This window comes from Anguilla rostrata, chromosome 5 (assembly GCF_018555375.3).
Source record: "Anguilla rostrata isolate EN2019 chromosome 5, ASM1855537v3, whole genome shotgun sequence".
NCBI lineage: Eukaryota > Metazoa > Chordata > Actinopteri > Anguilliformes > Anguillidae > Anguilla > Anguilla rostrata.
The window spans coordinates 59,523,459-59,537,968 of NC_057937.1; the positions used below are offsets into that span (position 1 = coordinate 59,523,459).

General features: G+C 43.5%; 1 protein-coding gene across 1 annotated transcript in view; it reads left to right on the plus strand.

Annotated features, from left to right (window-relative positions):
- The window catches only part of LOC135255806 (GTPase IMAP family member 9-like), a 118,743-nt gene continuing 104,233 nt past the window's right edge, over positions 1-14,510 (plus strand). Inside the window, exon 1 of the mRNA XM_064337471.1 lies at positions 1-323. The gene's annotated coding sequence lies outside the window, so the exon portion shown is untranslated. The remainder of the gene's footprint in view (positions 324-14,510) is intronic.

Below are 14,510 nucleotides of genomic sequence, written 5' to 3' on the forward strand. Positions count from 1 at the left end.
TGGGCCAGGACTTGTAGTTGTGACGTCACCATGGGCCTGCATTGTTACAGAGTCTATGGCCTGTACTCGTCTGTGCGACAAACGCTCTTAAACATTTTTAAGTATAAAGCTGATGATGGTTGCAACAGCCAGGACAAAAGAGAAACCACAGCGAAAACAACAAAGAAGCCATACCGATGCTGCCGTCTGAGGCCGAGGAGTTGAGCAATAAGACTTCCGATGAAAAGCAATTCCCTGGGGCCTGTTTCACGAAGCCGGGCGATGGAGTTAGCTGGATAATCGCACCGAGTAGAACCCTCCCAAATCGGGAACATGGGACTGAGGTAAAAACAAACAAACAAACAAAAACCTGCTCCGGGTTTTTACTCAGTGCACTTGCTAGCTCTCAAGCTCTGTAGTCCAGCTTGGTAATACCGGCCCCAGCTGTGCCAAACTTTTAAAGTTGTGTTGTTTGGCGGCGTGACTGTGTACCGTGAAGGCGCAGTCTACTAACTCTATAATGTATAAAGGCCGCGTGGAAGGTTACGAGCCTGCCAGTGTTTGATAACACGCGTACACACGGTACACCACATTTCAGCCCCACAGACATCAGTGTGTTCCACTGCCACTCTACAACAACAAAGACGACGTGCTCTAATTTAACATGTATTTCATGGCTTTCAGTCTCTCTCTCTCACAAACATAAATGGTGTATTTGTTTTCCTTTTATTTTTTAATTTTTTAATTTTGGAGGGTGGGGGTGGGGGTGGTGGTGGGTGGTTGAGGGGCAAGTAAATTAGAAATATAAATGCAATTTCTACATTCCAGAATGATGATTTGATGAACTTATTGTTGCTTATGAGTTGAAAATAAATAACAATTTGGCATTTAGCAGACACACTTATCCAGAGTGACTTGCACAGCTTAGATTAGTTTTGAAATGTTTACATTTTTCTATAAATAGGCCTATTTATTTAGCTGGGCATTTACTGAAGCAGTTGAGGTTAAGCACCTTGCTCGTGGGTACAACAGCAGTTCCCAAACTGTGGAATTGAACCTGCAACCTTGGATGTGAATGCGACATTATGCTACCTTGTTTAATGTGCGAAAAACCAGGTGAAATGTAATTGGACAAGCCGGTGGGCATAACCAGGTGCTCTGCTTACTGTCTGAATGCCAGTGCACCACATTCATTGATGTTTGTTATGAAATGAAATTGCCAACACTTGTGTTGCTGTTATTATTTTTTAAAAATGCAGCCAATACTGTGATAGGTTGAGTCTGTTGTCGTCTTGATCTTTTGACCGTGTGTATGACAAATTGATTCTGATCAATGATATTTGGAGAATTGCTCGGGCAGTCATAAAACCTACGCTGTTGCTCTTTGCTGTTTTGATAGTGTTAACAATGTAGTACCTTTTATTAATTTTAGCAACAATAGGAAGTGTGCGTTCATACAAAAAAAAGGTTAAAAATGTTTACCTTTCCATCAGATTAATAATGGGAGAATATGAGGTAGTATGATGCAAAAATGGGTGAAACTGCAATTAGCTGTCAATTGCGCACTTGTCTGAACCAATCATCTGGTTTTGCTCCTAAACAACAAATGATTGGCTCCAGTCGGGTACTGCACTCCCTCTGAAAAGCGAGACACTGTTCTCTCATCAGCCCATCAGAGGTTTACAGCGTAAAGCACGTTAGCATGTTCGCGTCGCTCGCTGTTCCCAGTGTTCCGGCTCTCCTGCCTCTTCTCTGCAGCTGAAGTGTCAGAAGTCAGCGCCGTCAGTCTGTCGGGTGAGCCGTGAGCCTGTTTCCACGGCGCCCGCTGTACTTTTTAACAGCTCTCCGGGGACTTGGGCCGCACCCTTAGCAGAGACGCAGCCACTCTATCAAAGGTGTGACGATGTTCCCAGAAGTGAAATCAGTAACCGGGGAAACATCAGAGCGACAGAGCTGCTCACACGACCCCCCCCCCCCCGAGGGAACCCATAACTTTTGTCTGTTCCAGGGATACACATCCTGGATTTGGGGGTGTGAGGGAGCGTGTCTGTGTGTGTGTGTGTGTGTGTGTGTGTGTGTTGTGTGTGTGTGGTGGAGGTGGGACGGGTGTGTTTGTGTGTGTGTGTGTGGGGTGGGGGTGTGGGAGTGTGTGTTTGTGTGTGTGGTGGGGGTGGGGTGTGTGGCGGGGGTGGGGTGTGCATTGTTGTGTGTGTGTGTGTGTGGCGGAGGGTTTTGGTGTGTTGTGTGTGTGAGGGGTGGGGTGGGTGACCCAAAAAGATATTTAAGGTAACTTGCCTGTGTACGAAGGATAGCACATCACGGTATGATACCAGTGGGTAGTAGGTGACCGAAATGGTGATGTGGAGCCCTGGTCAGAGAATACTTAGACGCATCTTCAGTTTAAAGGCTTTAATTATTGCTGTTGCGTGTGTGTGTGTTTGTGGAAAGCGCACACAGAATAATAAAGGCAGTGACAAACTTCCAACGCAAACTGAAGCTCTGTATCAGAAGCTCCGGTTATAGAATGCAGTGATGTCACAGTACACTGCCCCTCCCTCTTCTGTCTCCTCCGCCCTGCCCCACCTGTAGCGCTTTGAGTACCTGGGTAAAGATGCAGATCCGTCCTTAGCTGCAGTGCTCTGAGTATTTGTGCTTAGAAGCACATCTAATGAACACAGAAAAATGTGTTTACGACTGAAGTTCATAGCGGCGAACTTTGGCTGTCCTTATCGTTTACGGTTAGTCTTTATTAAGGTTACTCAGGTAAAGATCCCTTGTATTCATGTGATTGTCCTGGCCAGGCATAAGTACTGCAGGCACTGACTAGCTGAAACAAAAATGCCCCCTGCCCTGGGAGAAAGCAGTTTTTTTGTGTGCAGCAATTTGTTGTTTATTGTTTTTATTATGCATTTTTTTAAAGCACCAGTGCTTTTTGCGATCGTAGTTTCCCCTTGCAAAACCTGTGAGTATGCCAAGGTATGGTCATAATAGGGATGGATTTGGCCCCTTTATCAATGTAGACACTACATACTGTATTATAACTTTTGATTAAATATGACTTTTAACTGTGAATTTGCATTCTGACACAAAGAGAAGCCCATTAGTGTGAAAGCAAAACAATTTAAACTCCCACTTACAGCAAATGTACAAGGTAATACATAAAGTAACAAATTGTGGTTCCATAATGACACAGTCTGTGAGTAACCTTTTCATCACATCACATTACAGGCGTTTAGCAGACGCTCTTATCCAGAGCGACTTACACAACTTTTACACAGCATTTACATTCCATCTATTTATACAGCTGGATATATACTGAAGCAATGCAGGTTAAGTACCTTGCTCAAGGGTACAACAGCAGTGTCCTACCTACCCAGGAATTGAACCTGCAACCTTTAGGTTACAAGACCAGCTCCTTACCCATTATACTACACTGCCCCCCAATTCCTTCTGTGCTTCTGCCACAGACGAACCCATGTTCACTAACCCAAGCTGACCAATTGCGACTTGACCCTTACTCTGATTACATACGTTTCAATCATATTTTCATGTCGGTTTACGCTCGTTTCTCACTTACCATTGGTTCAATGCATTTGTCAGCCTGAAATTTTTTATACTTGCTGGCTCTCTCTTGGGACTGTACGTTCCTCCGCTAAGAATGACCGCGTCGAACCCTGATCTTCGTACTTCTGGTTTTGCATTCTGAATCTCTCGGGGATAAGAGCGAGCGCTAAGTGGGAAGTTTAGTACAGTACGTGTCGTGTTCGCAGCCGCAGAGTATGCGATAACTGCACTGGGACCGAGGCTGTGGATCAGCTGCATCCCACTTCTGCTCCTGCAGCTCCACGGTTGTGCGGTTTTAGTTGATGGCGCTCTGCCACCAACGGGTTTCACTCGCGTCCCCGTCCAGTAAACGCCTCCAATTAAGGTAACGAGATTGAGTTAAATTTGTAATTGCGTTTGACCAGAGGCCAGGAGCCGGTGGATCGGTGCTGCAGGTAAATTATCTTCTGAATGCAGCGCGTTCCCATGAATTATTAACGAGTGATTTCTTTAAATACCATCTTTCACAGCTATTGAGGTGCTGGAGAGCTTTACACCGTGGACACCTTCTCTCACTATTAACCCTTTGAAGAGTAAGCAGGTTTTTTTTTTTTTTCTGGAATGTTTTTCTTTTTTCCTTCTTAAAACATCTAAGTCAGTGTTCTAGAACAGTGTTGCTTTCTGTTACTAACAGTAGTGATTGTGACATCAGCATCAGAATGTTCAGTGATTGTGCCGTCAGCATTAGAATGTTCAGTGAAAGACATGCTAAAATGGCCCAGTCCAGGGAGGATGCTGCCATCGTTTCTTGTCAACAACTTTCTAATCACATTTTAAAGGGTTAAAAAAAAAACATATGATGACTATACCACGCTGGGAGTTTATTTTTGTTCCTCTTGCAGATATCCATTAACATCTCTCTTATTATCACCTCACAACAACCCTCACAGAAACAGATGTTGTGAGTATATTGGTTTATTAAAAAGTGTTTTTTTTTGTTGCCCCCTCATACATCCAAGAATCTCATAAAACACATAACTATGCTTAACACAGGGGTGACCTTTTTTGCACTTTTTCCCCTCTGAGCAATTTAATTAGAATGAAAGAATATTGTTCTCCAATATTTTATGCATGAAATATTGTTCATTACCCACACACAGACGTGCACACGGTGCTTGTGAAATTGGTTGTATTTTGTTATTTTTGTAATGTCTAGTACATAAGCTCATTATCCTGTCTTCACAGAAAACCCGTGCAAGTCTCTCCAGGCAAAAAGCCTTATCGGGACCACAGTTTTAAATATCCAGGCTAAAAAGGATGGCAGGGCATATATGGATGTTTCTGCAGCGTATTACACAGTAAAATGTTTAGTGTTAATTCGACGCTAAAAGTTTAAATGAGTCAAAATAGGGTCAAATGTACTCAATCAGATTGTATTTAACAATGAACTTGTTGCCGTTTAAATGTGGTAAAATTATTAATTTAATATTTGGAATACAAGAAGTGGTTTCCTCTTAAGTTTCTCGAACCCATGTTCGAAGTTCTGTCACCACTGATTTATAAAGGAGACTTCTCGGTGCCTGGGATTTGGGGCGACGGCAAATGCAATGGGTTGATTCTAGTACGCTCCCCAGACAGCCATTTTCGTAGTGCTGCAGACACTGCGACACGCAAACCAGATTCACTGTGATGTCATAGTTGCCAAGCCTCGGGAACGTTGAGTAGTCTACGTTACGCTCAGGCGGAAATTATGGAAGGCCAGAAATGACACTTGGGTTTGTCCGCGCACAATGACGACTCCGTCTGCTTTTCTGCTAACCGTGTAACGTCACAGCACAATGCCGAAGGGCTTTGGCTTTGAAGGGTTATGGTGGTCCTTAACTTGGAGCGTGTTTAGAGACCTGGTGTTAAGATTACCAAATGTCATTTGAGATGCGAATTCCTGTGTGTTTTTAACGTATTTAGCACAAAAACTCTTTTTTTTCTTGAGCCTTTGCATATATATATATATATATATATAATTTTAAGGCTCGTAGCCTAGGCCTATAACCAGCTGGCCCGCCATCCAGCTCGAGATTAATTCAGGATAATTTTTTCCAATTTCAACAAGTGCTCGCGGCCGTTTGATCATCCAGATCCGTTAATTTCGTAATCAACACATTCTGGGCGAATTTGATAACTCGCGCGTTGGAAATCAACCCTCCTCGTGTAGCGCTGATTAAAATGCTTGTTCTCCTCCAAAGACCGGCAGCTGAAAGTAGACCGGAGAATAGGCTTAATTTCTGAAAGAAGCCAGCCAACTGTGATACGGTGATACAGTACAGTATAGAGGCATAGATCAGTGTTTTTGTGTGCTCAATGGACCCAGCAAAATGTATGTCTGACAAATGGCCTGACGTGGCATTTTTAATTTTTAAAATTTCATTTCTGCTTATATATATATATATATATATATATATATATATATATATCTGAGACAGGAAATGTCCAGTTGTCTTTCTCAGACGAAACATCCGATTCAAATGTCGCCTCAAATTGTGTAAATGGGAGATCTCCTATACCGCGTGCTGGAGCGCTTGTTGCGGGACTGCCGAAATTTTGGAAGCGTGGGAAAGTAGACTTCTCCGAGCCTCGCTGTCACGCTCTATCTTCTTTTCACCCTCTCGAATTTGTCTGACGACGGTTGTACTTTCATCTCTCTCCTGCGGGCGACGCTGTGTCCTAGGCAGATTGCAGCCCCCTCGCCTCGGCATGGTACCGTTGTACCTTTTCCATTCTCTCTCAGCGGAGCTTATCAAAGGGATGCAGACACATTTCACCGCGGAAAACCGCATTAAAGCGACGGCATTGTGCTGTGAGCGCGAGCGTGTCGGCAGCCATCCACAGTTGCTTTCTGAAGGTCTGAGGAGACGGTAAGGTGAAACCAGGGGAATGTGGGGCGCGCGGTAGTGTACCCAGCACGCGCCTGTAAAATTCCCTTTTTATCTTGATGCAACATTTGAAAGCCTTAGACAGATCTTAAAAGGACGCAAATAAACAGATTTATTTTTCCAGGGTTATACTGCTAAGAACGTGCACCCTGCACCCCTGAACATGTCACGTGACAAAAGTCAGTCTGTGTGGGGATCGGGATGTCTGCCTACCACTTGCCTGGAAAAAATAACCTTCATATATTTACTTTTTTTTTTCTCGACACAAATATAGAACATAATTATAATGAGATATACTTTCTTTTTAAATTTGGTGAAATTCAGTAGTACAGTATCTACAAACGCATTTTAATAAGTAGTTTAAATGGATGCATCCTACTGTGTATATAAACAAGGTTCACTTTATGTTCACTGTTGGGACAGTAACTGAGGCATCTGCAGCCCAATAATCAACAGTGTTGTAATGGCAACTGCTACTGTAGGCTACATTCCAAAAATCAATTATTAACAGTGCCAGCTGGAATATGAGAAGCAGATAGCTAATGCACTGACCGTAGGTAATAGAAATGTGATATCAACATTCATAAGTAACCTTACATGCACACTATGTAACGCCATTTTTTTTTTCTTTTTTTCTACAAACACATTTGGCCTGCAGCTGCATTCTGGAAATGTCATTCAGTGAGCTGTAATACATTGGCCTGCAATGCGTTTCCCATTTTATATAATTGTATATGTTGCTATATGCACTGCATGTCATAGCCTACTTTTTCATTAGAGGTGACTTGTGTTTCAGAACAAGTGTAATATAGACGAAGGACTGAACAATATGACCGATAATCTTGGTTTTCTGTAATCCAGACCATGGGAGTTCTTGTTCCACCCTTGGACTTGATTATATTTTGAGAAATGAATTCTGACCTGGAAGCAGCCTTGCTTCCCTGTTGGCAGAATCACTCAGATTTCTGATTGGCCAATCACTGAAAGGTGTTACCCTACGCCCCAAGTGTAAATTTACTGGTTTATCTTTGAAGTGTGGGGGGTGGGGGGTGGGGGGGTGGGGGGGGGGTTTGTCATTGGAGACTGACGTGTGGATGAATTCACACACACACTTCAGCTGGCGTAAACTTGTGCAGCTATATATATTCACATATATACATACTCATACGTGCACACACACACACACACACACCATTTCCACATCTGGTGCTGCAAGGAGACTTTGCGTCAAAACTTACATTTCACGGAATTTCATCAGTCCCAATGTGAATTCAAATGCAATTCGGAATTCATAATAGCTGTTGACACGGTCACACGGCATTTGCATTCATCGGCTTGCGCACAGCCTGACATTGGCCCGTGCCCGTATTGAGATGTTTGCCCAAACTTTTTAATGAATTCAGAAATGAGAAGCAACAGACATCGCAGAGCTGACAAAAATAATGAAGCGATAACATGAGGCCGAAAGTCGATAACCCGGAGTAAATAAGACGGTCTTTCCTGGCTTTAACTTGCTCCTGCTCCAGCTTTGGCCGGCTCAGCTGTTCTCTATCGCATCACAGCAAGAAGAGCCTGTGTTGAAATCTCGACTGGAGAACATCATCAAATCAACTTTATTTGTATAAAACTTTTTATAATTTTTTATATTTAAAAAAAAAAAGAAAACTGTCACAAAGGTGCTCTTCCAGAGTGACAGAAAAGAGCAAAAAAAAAGAGGAAAAATAAAAACAAGTCTGAACCGCCAAATAGCAAGCATGTGACTTCAGACTGACACTTGACCGAACAAAGACACTGCATTTGCCAAATACGCGCTTCCTCGATTCCTCTGTCCTCGCGTCCTTTCCTCGTCTCCTTCCCCAGTATCCTCCGATGGACCGGCATGGAATGTAAGCCCGAAACGATTAAAGCAGGAAAGCTACTATCGAGACTGATAGGTTACCCCAAGCCTGAGTTCCATTATTAACAGGCTTGCCAGTCTAAGACAGGACCCCCCCCCCCCGTCCCCTCCCCCATCCATCTCCTTTCCTCGTTTTATTGCATTACACTGCTTCTGTCAACATGACATTAAATATTTACATTTTAATTATGATGGAGAGATTTCCCCAGCGTTTCAGCCTGAAGTTGTTTTTTTTTTTTTTGTTTTTTTTGTTTTCTTTTTTCATCGTGATTAAAAGCGGTTTCACGCCAGGTTCACAATGGAAAAGCCGCCACAATCAGGTTAGGAAAGGAGGTGGATGTTAATACATGTTAATACAAAGCAATCAATAGAGCACTCCTGTCCAGGCTGAGTATAATTGTCAAATAAAGTTCTCCCCCTCCTTTGTTTGCTTCTTGTCAGTAGCTGTGCTTGTAATGCATGGTGAAAATGCATATTTGCGAAGGGTAATGCGACTAATCCTTCAGTTTTTCAACGTTTAAACAACCTTGTGGGAAAATGCGCATTTAGGGTTCAGTGGCAGGATCTGAAGATTAATAAAATGACGGTGATTGCTGCTAGGTCCATGCTCTGTCAAGATATTTTGTATTTGTTCACACAACAGTGGATTATACCTGAGTGGATTTTAAACAAATCAGCTTGTGGATTGTTTTAGGTTTTCCAGTGCAAAGCTTCAAATGATTCCACAGCATCAGAATATTTGCTGATATTACACCTACTTATATTACACTGCTGTTATCTTACTGCTGATATTACACCTGTTGATATTACACTGCTGGTATTCAACTACTGATATTACACTGCTGATATTACACCTGTTGTTATTACACCACTGATATCAGCTGTTATTAGACTGCTGATATTATACATGTTGATATTACACCTATTGGTATTATGCATACTGATATTACACTGCCAATATTACAGTATTGATAGTAGACTGTGTGTGTGTGTGTGTGTGTATGGGGGGGAGGGGACAGCCTATTTCACAAAAATGTGAATCTGAATGATTTTATTTTCTTGACGGTATGCAGTGAAGTAGGCATGAGCTAGTTTGCCTTCTTGTGAGGCATGAGGTAGTTTGCCTTCTTGTGAGGCATGAGCTAGTTTGCCTTCTTGTGAGGCATGAGCTAGTTTGCCTTCTTGTGACCCGAGGCAACAATGCTATTACTGAGCCTGCAGCATTGATTCTCAAACTTAACTGCTTTCAAGGAATCAAATCTATTTCCTTTTGCCACTGAAAACTTGCCAATCTGCTTGTGACCGGACTGTTTATTGTTGCTGGCCAAAGTCCAGCGTAGGTCCATCTTGCCTTCATGTACCTTTTTTCTTTTTTTTGCTGTGATTTTGGCTGTAGAGCAGATGATGTCAGAAAAAGGTCTGACAGAATCTCATATTTACAGGCATGACAGTGCTGTCCCCCCAACACCCCCCAACCCCCCACCCCCTCCTCCAGCCCTGCCCTCCCTTCCCACTCGACTCACATGTGAATATTTTTGGCTTGTGAAGATTTTCGGCTTGTGTCCAGAGAGATGCCGCACAGTATCTCCTCTATAAATTCAGAACACGATGAGTTATGAACACTTGGTGTGTCTGAGCCGTTGTCAGTGTCAATCAAATTTCCTCATAATTTCTTCTTACCCCCCCCCCCACCCCCTGCCCTTGTTTCTCTCTCACTTTGGAATTCCCGGTAGTACTGAACTGTGCTCATTACCGCGACCTCCGCTATCGGCACAGGGGGAGCGCAGGCAGGCGCGCGCGCGCACTCTCTCCCCCTTTGAAATGCGTGATGTCAGCGCGCCGCCGCGCGCACACCGGTTCGTAGGCACACTCAGGCACACGGGAGCAAAGCAGTCTGGTGGGGTGGGGGATGTGATTGTGGATTGGGGAGGAGATTGTGACTGGATTGGGGGAGGCGATAGATTGTGATTGTGGATGGGGGTTGGATGGGTAGGGGTGGGGGGGATGTGACTGGGATGGGGAAGGGAGTTGTGATTGTGGATTGGGTGGAGGAGATTGTGATTGGGGGGAGGAGATTGTGATTGTGGATTGGGGGGGGTTGTGGATTGGGTAGGAGGAAGGATTGTGATTGTGGATTGGGGGGGGTTGTGGATTGGGTAGGAGGAGATTGTGATTGTGGATTGGGGGGGGGTTGTGGATTGGGTAGGAGGAGATTGTGATTGTGGATTGGGGGGGGTGGATTGGGTAGAGAGATTGTGATTGTGGATGGGGGTGTGGATGGGTAGGAGAAGATGTGATTGGGGGTGGAGTGTCGATGACCAAGGAGTCTGTGGCAGAAATCTCTGCCTAGCGCTGAGACTGAGAAACTCAGCATTACTTGTCCGTCTTGACATTACTATCTGACTTTGCGGTTTTATATTAGTATAAAAGAGTGCTTGCATAAAATAAAAAAAATCCTTGTCATTTTCACAATGTTAGCGTTGAAGTGTTCCAGTCGCATTAGTTATTTTCGGAGAGCCCGATTAAATCAGTCATTAGGTTGCGGTAACTCGTATTGAATACAGTGTCTCCGTACTGAATACAGCCGATACATCTTGGGTTTTGCAGTGGTGTTCATGAATGGGCCCCAGACACACACTGCACTCGAGGTGCGTAGTGTAGACATATAACCCACTACAGTGTAGTCCTGTTGCTATCTGAACGGCCCGTGTAAAATTCAGACCGAGGCTGAGAAATACAAATCTAGTCAAAGAGATTTTGTATATCAGCCTTCTAAGGACCACTTTGTCTTGACTTCCCGTTCCATGTCTAAGGGTTTGTGTGGCTAAATGCTTTCACGTGCTTTTTTTACTGTCTTACACTGCCAACCAGAAACGGCAATATTCTGACAATTTATGGAGGCTCCAATGCACTTGGCTTGGTGACTGTCATTTTTAGAGTCTTGCTGAGGATGTAACCATCTTTGTTTTTATTGTTTGTGGTCGTTGTGGTGCACTGTTTTTACGTGCTGATGCTGTAAATGTTGCTTTAAAGACCCCCCTGTTGTCTGGAGCAACCTTGGTTTGCTCAAGTTACAACATTCCGACACTGAACCACCTCCGTATTGGTCTTTTAAACAGCGGAAATCCGTGAAATCTAAATCTCTTTTTGAAAATACTCTACATATTAACTTTCACAATACACAAGGACAAACTGTCAAAATTATCAACGTGCAGCAAAATCTAAGATAAACATGGAGTGGCTTTTAATTTGTGTCACTCATCAGTAGTATGCCAGTCTTTCACTATTAACTGTAAAAAAAAAAACAAACAAATATATGAACTATTTTGTACGCTAAAAGACTGTGGTCCCACCATATGCTCTGGCCTTTCCGTTTAACCTTGTGTTCTTCCTCTGCAGTTAATTTCACTTAGCTAGAATCAGTGATTTCCCCGATCTTCCAATTTCAGCGTGAGCTCGGGATCGGGAAAGCACAGTAATGAATTAAGCTGGCGATCGAGGGGGACTTCTTGTTTTTATTAAATTCATTAAAGGGAACTTGGGGAAGAAAGTGCGCTGACTAGCTTTCTTGATGAATGATGGATGCTTCTTGAGAGAGATTAGATTTCTGAATTCACAGACCGCACAGGGCGGGTGTATACCGCTCATTAATTTCGTTATGTTCACTCCTAATGAAAAGGCCTTCCTAATGATTAATTCAATTTAACATTAAATGTGTTGTTCATTTTACGAGTTGGGGTTTTCACAGATGTTCAAGTCGGGGCGCATGGGTGTTGGGGCGAATTCAGTTTCGGTCACGGTTTCTGCCTTCCCTAACGAGCGGGAAAATTACACGCAAATGCTGTGTGTTCATCAGCAAACGAACGCCGCGTAAATGCGCTGTCCTTGAATCGGCCAACAGCGACTACTTGTCCCTCTGCGGTTTAAAGCAGTTCCACAAGTGCGATCACACAATTCGGCCAGAAACGTGCCGCCAATTAAAAAGGCTGTAAAATTTACCGGACTTCTTCACCCCCTCCCCTTCCCCTTAAATGCGCGCCATCGAACGGCGATTAATCCCTTGATACTGCAAGAACTGTGAGACTATACGCTTAAAAATGGTGCAGGACCATTTACTAAACAGCCATTTGCCACCAGCTTTATTGACGTCATATCATCATAAAAATTACGTCAGGTCTTGCAGTGTAGTAAACTAGCCTACTCTATAATAATTTCAAGGAAACTGAGTATGTAAATCGCAGAGGTCAAAAAAAAAAAAAAAAAAATACCTCCAACAATGACCGGAAAACCACAATTCTTTGCAGGAGCGTCAAAATAAGACTAAGATGGCGAGACTACATTGAGGAAAGTGTGCTATGTGCTCTGATTCACTACAAGGCCAATACCAGCCAGTGTGTACAGCAGAAATACTAGTATCATTTTTTGCTTTATTTACATAATTTGAAAACAGTATTGGCGTGGCAGCTATGTCGTCCAACACAGCACAGCCTGGCAGGGCACTCTCCATACCTGTACAACACTAAGAGTTTGGCACCTTTCTGAGCTTCCTTCAGAAATAACCATGATGGACTCTCAGTGTATAAAGACGGTTATATTTTGCTATTATAAATGAAAATACCTGCATTTTCCCCAGCTTAAAGCTATGAATGAACTTGTATGCATGTACCCCCTTCACCCCACACAAAAACATTTCAGTCAACAAGAGAGTGAACTTGGGATCTTCCAACTGATGTATCCAGCACTTGTCCGAACTGGTCTTGATATTTTCCCCCCAACATATGGCGTATTCTTCTTGCATAAGAGCCACTAACACACAATACCAAGGACACGCTCAATGTGGGATGAAAAGGTGCGAAACATAAATCACAGTTTCCATTCAGAGATGGAGGGGGAAAAAAAAAAAGTAATTTCTAAAGGCAACAATGGCATGCGTTCAGACACTGGACATCGCGGTCTTCACTGTGCTAACTGACCTCACTCAATTCAGCGCATAGAAAATGTGAATGCGTGTACAGTATAGGGGGAAGGGGGTGGGGGGGGGGGGGGGGGAGGAGGAGGAGGAGATCCAGAGGAGAAAGCTATTGGAAAGACAGTGGGCGGGGGGGGGGGGGGGGGAGGAGGAGGAGGAGATCCAGAGGAGAAAGCTATTGGAAAGACAGTGGGCGGGGGGGGGGGGCTCTACTTAGTGACTTCAAAATCACATACTTCAGCCGATACTGCTGGTAGCGTATTTATATATGTGCAGAACACATTTATACTATGCAGACAATGTGCTGTAAAATAAAAAATAAAAAAAAAGTTAATGAACAACCTCGCACAATTATTTTTTGTTCAATTTGCACAATGTTGTCAGGTGGTGCCGTACTATGCACGACAAGACCGCGCGGTAGCAGGATGTGTTCCGGATTAGCAGAACGTGCAACGCTGATGCTCACGGGGGCGCAGTTGCACGCGACCGACACAAGTCTGGTTTCGCGCAAAAAAAAAAAAAAAACCTGCAGCGGAGTCACCTGACTGGGGAACCCAAATCCCCGCGCCGTCGGCTCTCGGGGAACTTGCCTCCAAAAACAGACAGGTGTGCGGCGTAACGAGTGAATAATCCCTCTATTAGGGGCCGCATCTGTGTATCCTGCGAAAAAAAGATGCTTGTTTGTGCAGCGTCGGATTAGAATTTAAATATTTCACAAGGAAGGACAAGCGATAGTAATTGTCCTCATGTGCTTGCAATTTCTGCAGCAGCCACTGTCCCCTTATTGGGGAAAAAGGAATATGTTGTCTGTTGAAATATGTAAAAAGGATCCTTAGAATGCAAAAAAAAAAAAAAAAAAAAAAACCCCATAATGTATGTTATATAGAAGGGGCCATTCACAGTGTGCCGCGTGTGCATTTAGAACCATATTCATCCATAGTGGTCATATAATCTCCTTGTGTCGTTTTCATAAATAAACATTCTAACAAGTGTCTCAGGATCCATTAAGGAGGCCAAGGCCAGGACGCGCCATGAAAAGATGTGTAAATGTGCGTCTGTTAAATAATTGCTTGAAGCAAAATAAGCCTATACTTATTTAAATATTACGACATTTAAATAGATTTGAGGCTCTGCCATGACAGGAAACATGAAACGTACGATGTTTAAAGGGTAAATGGAGTACAGGGTGATG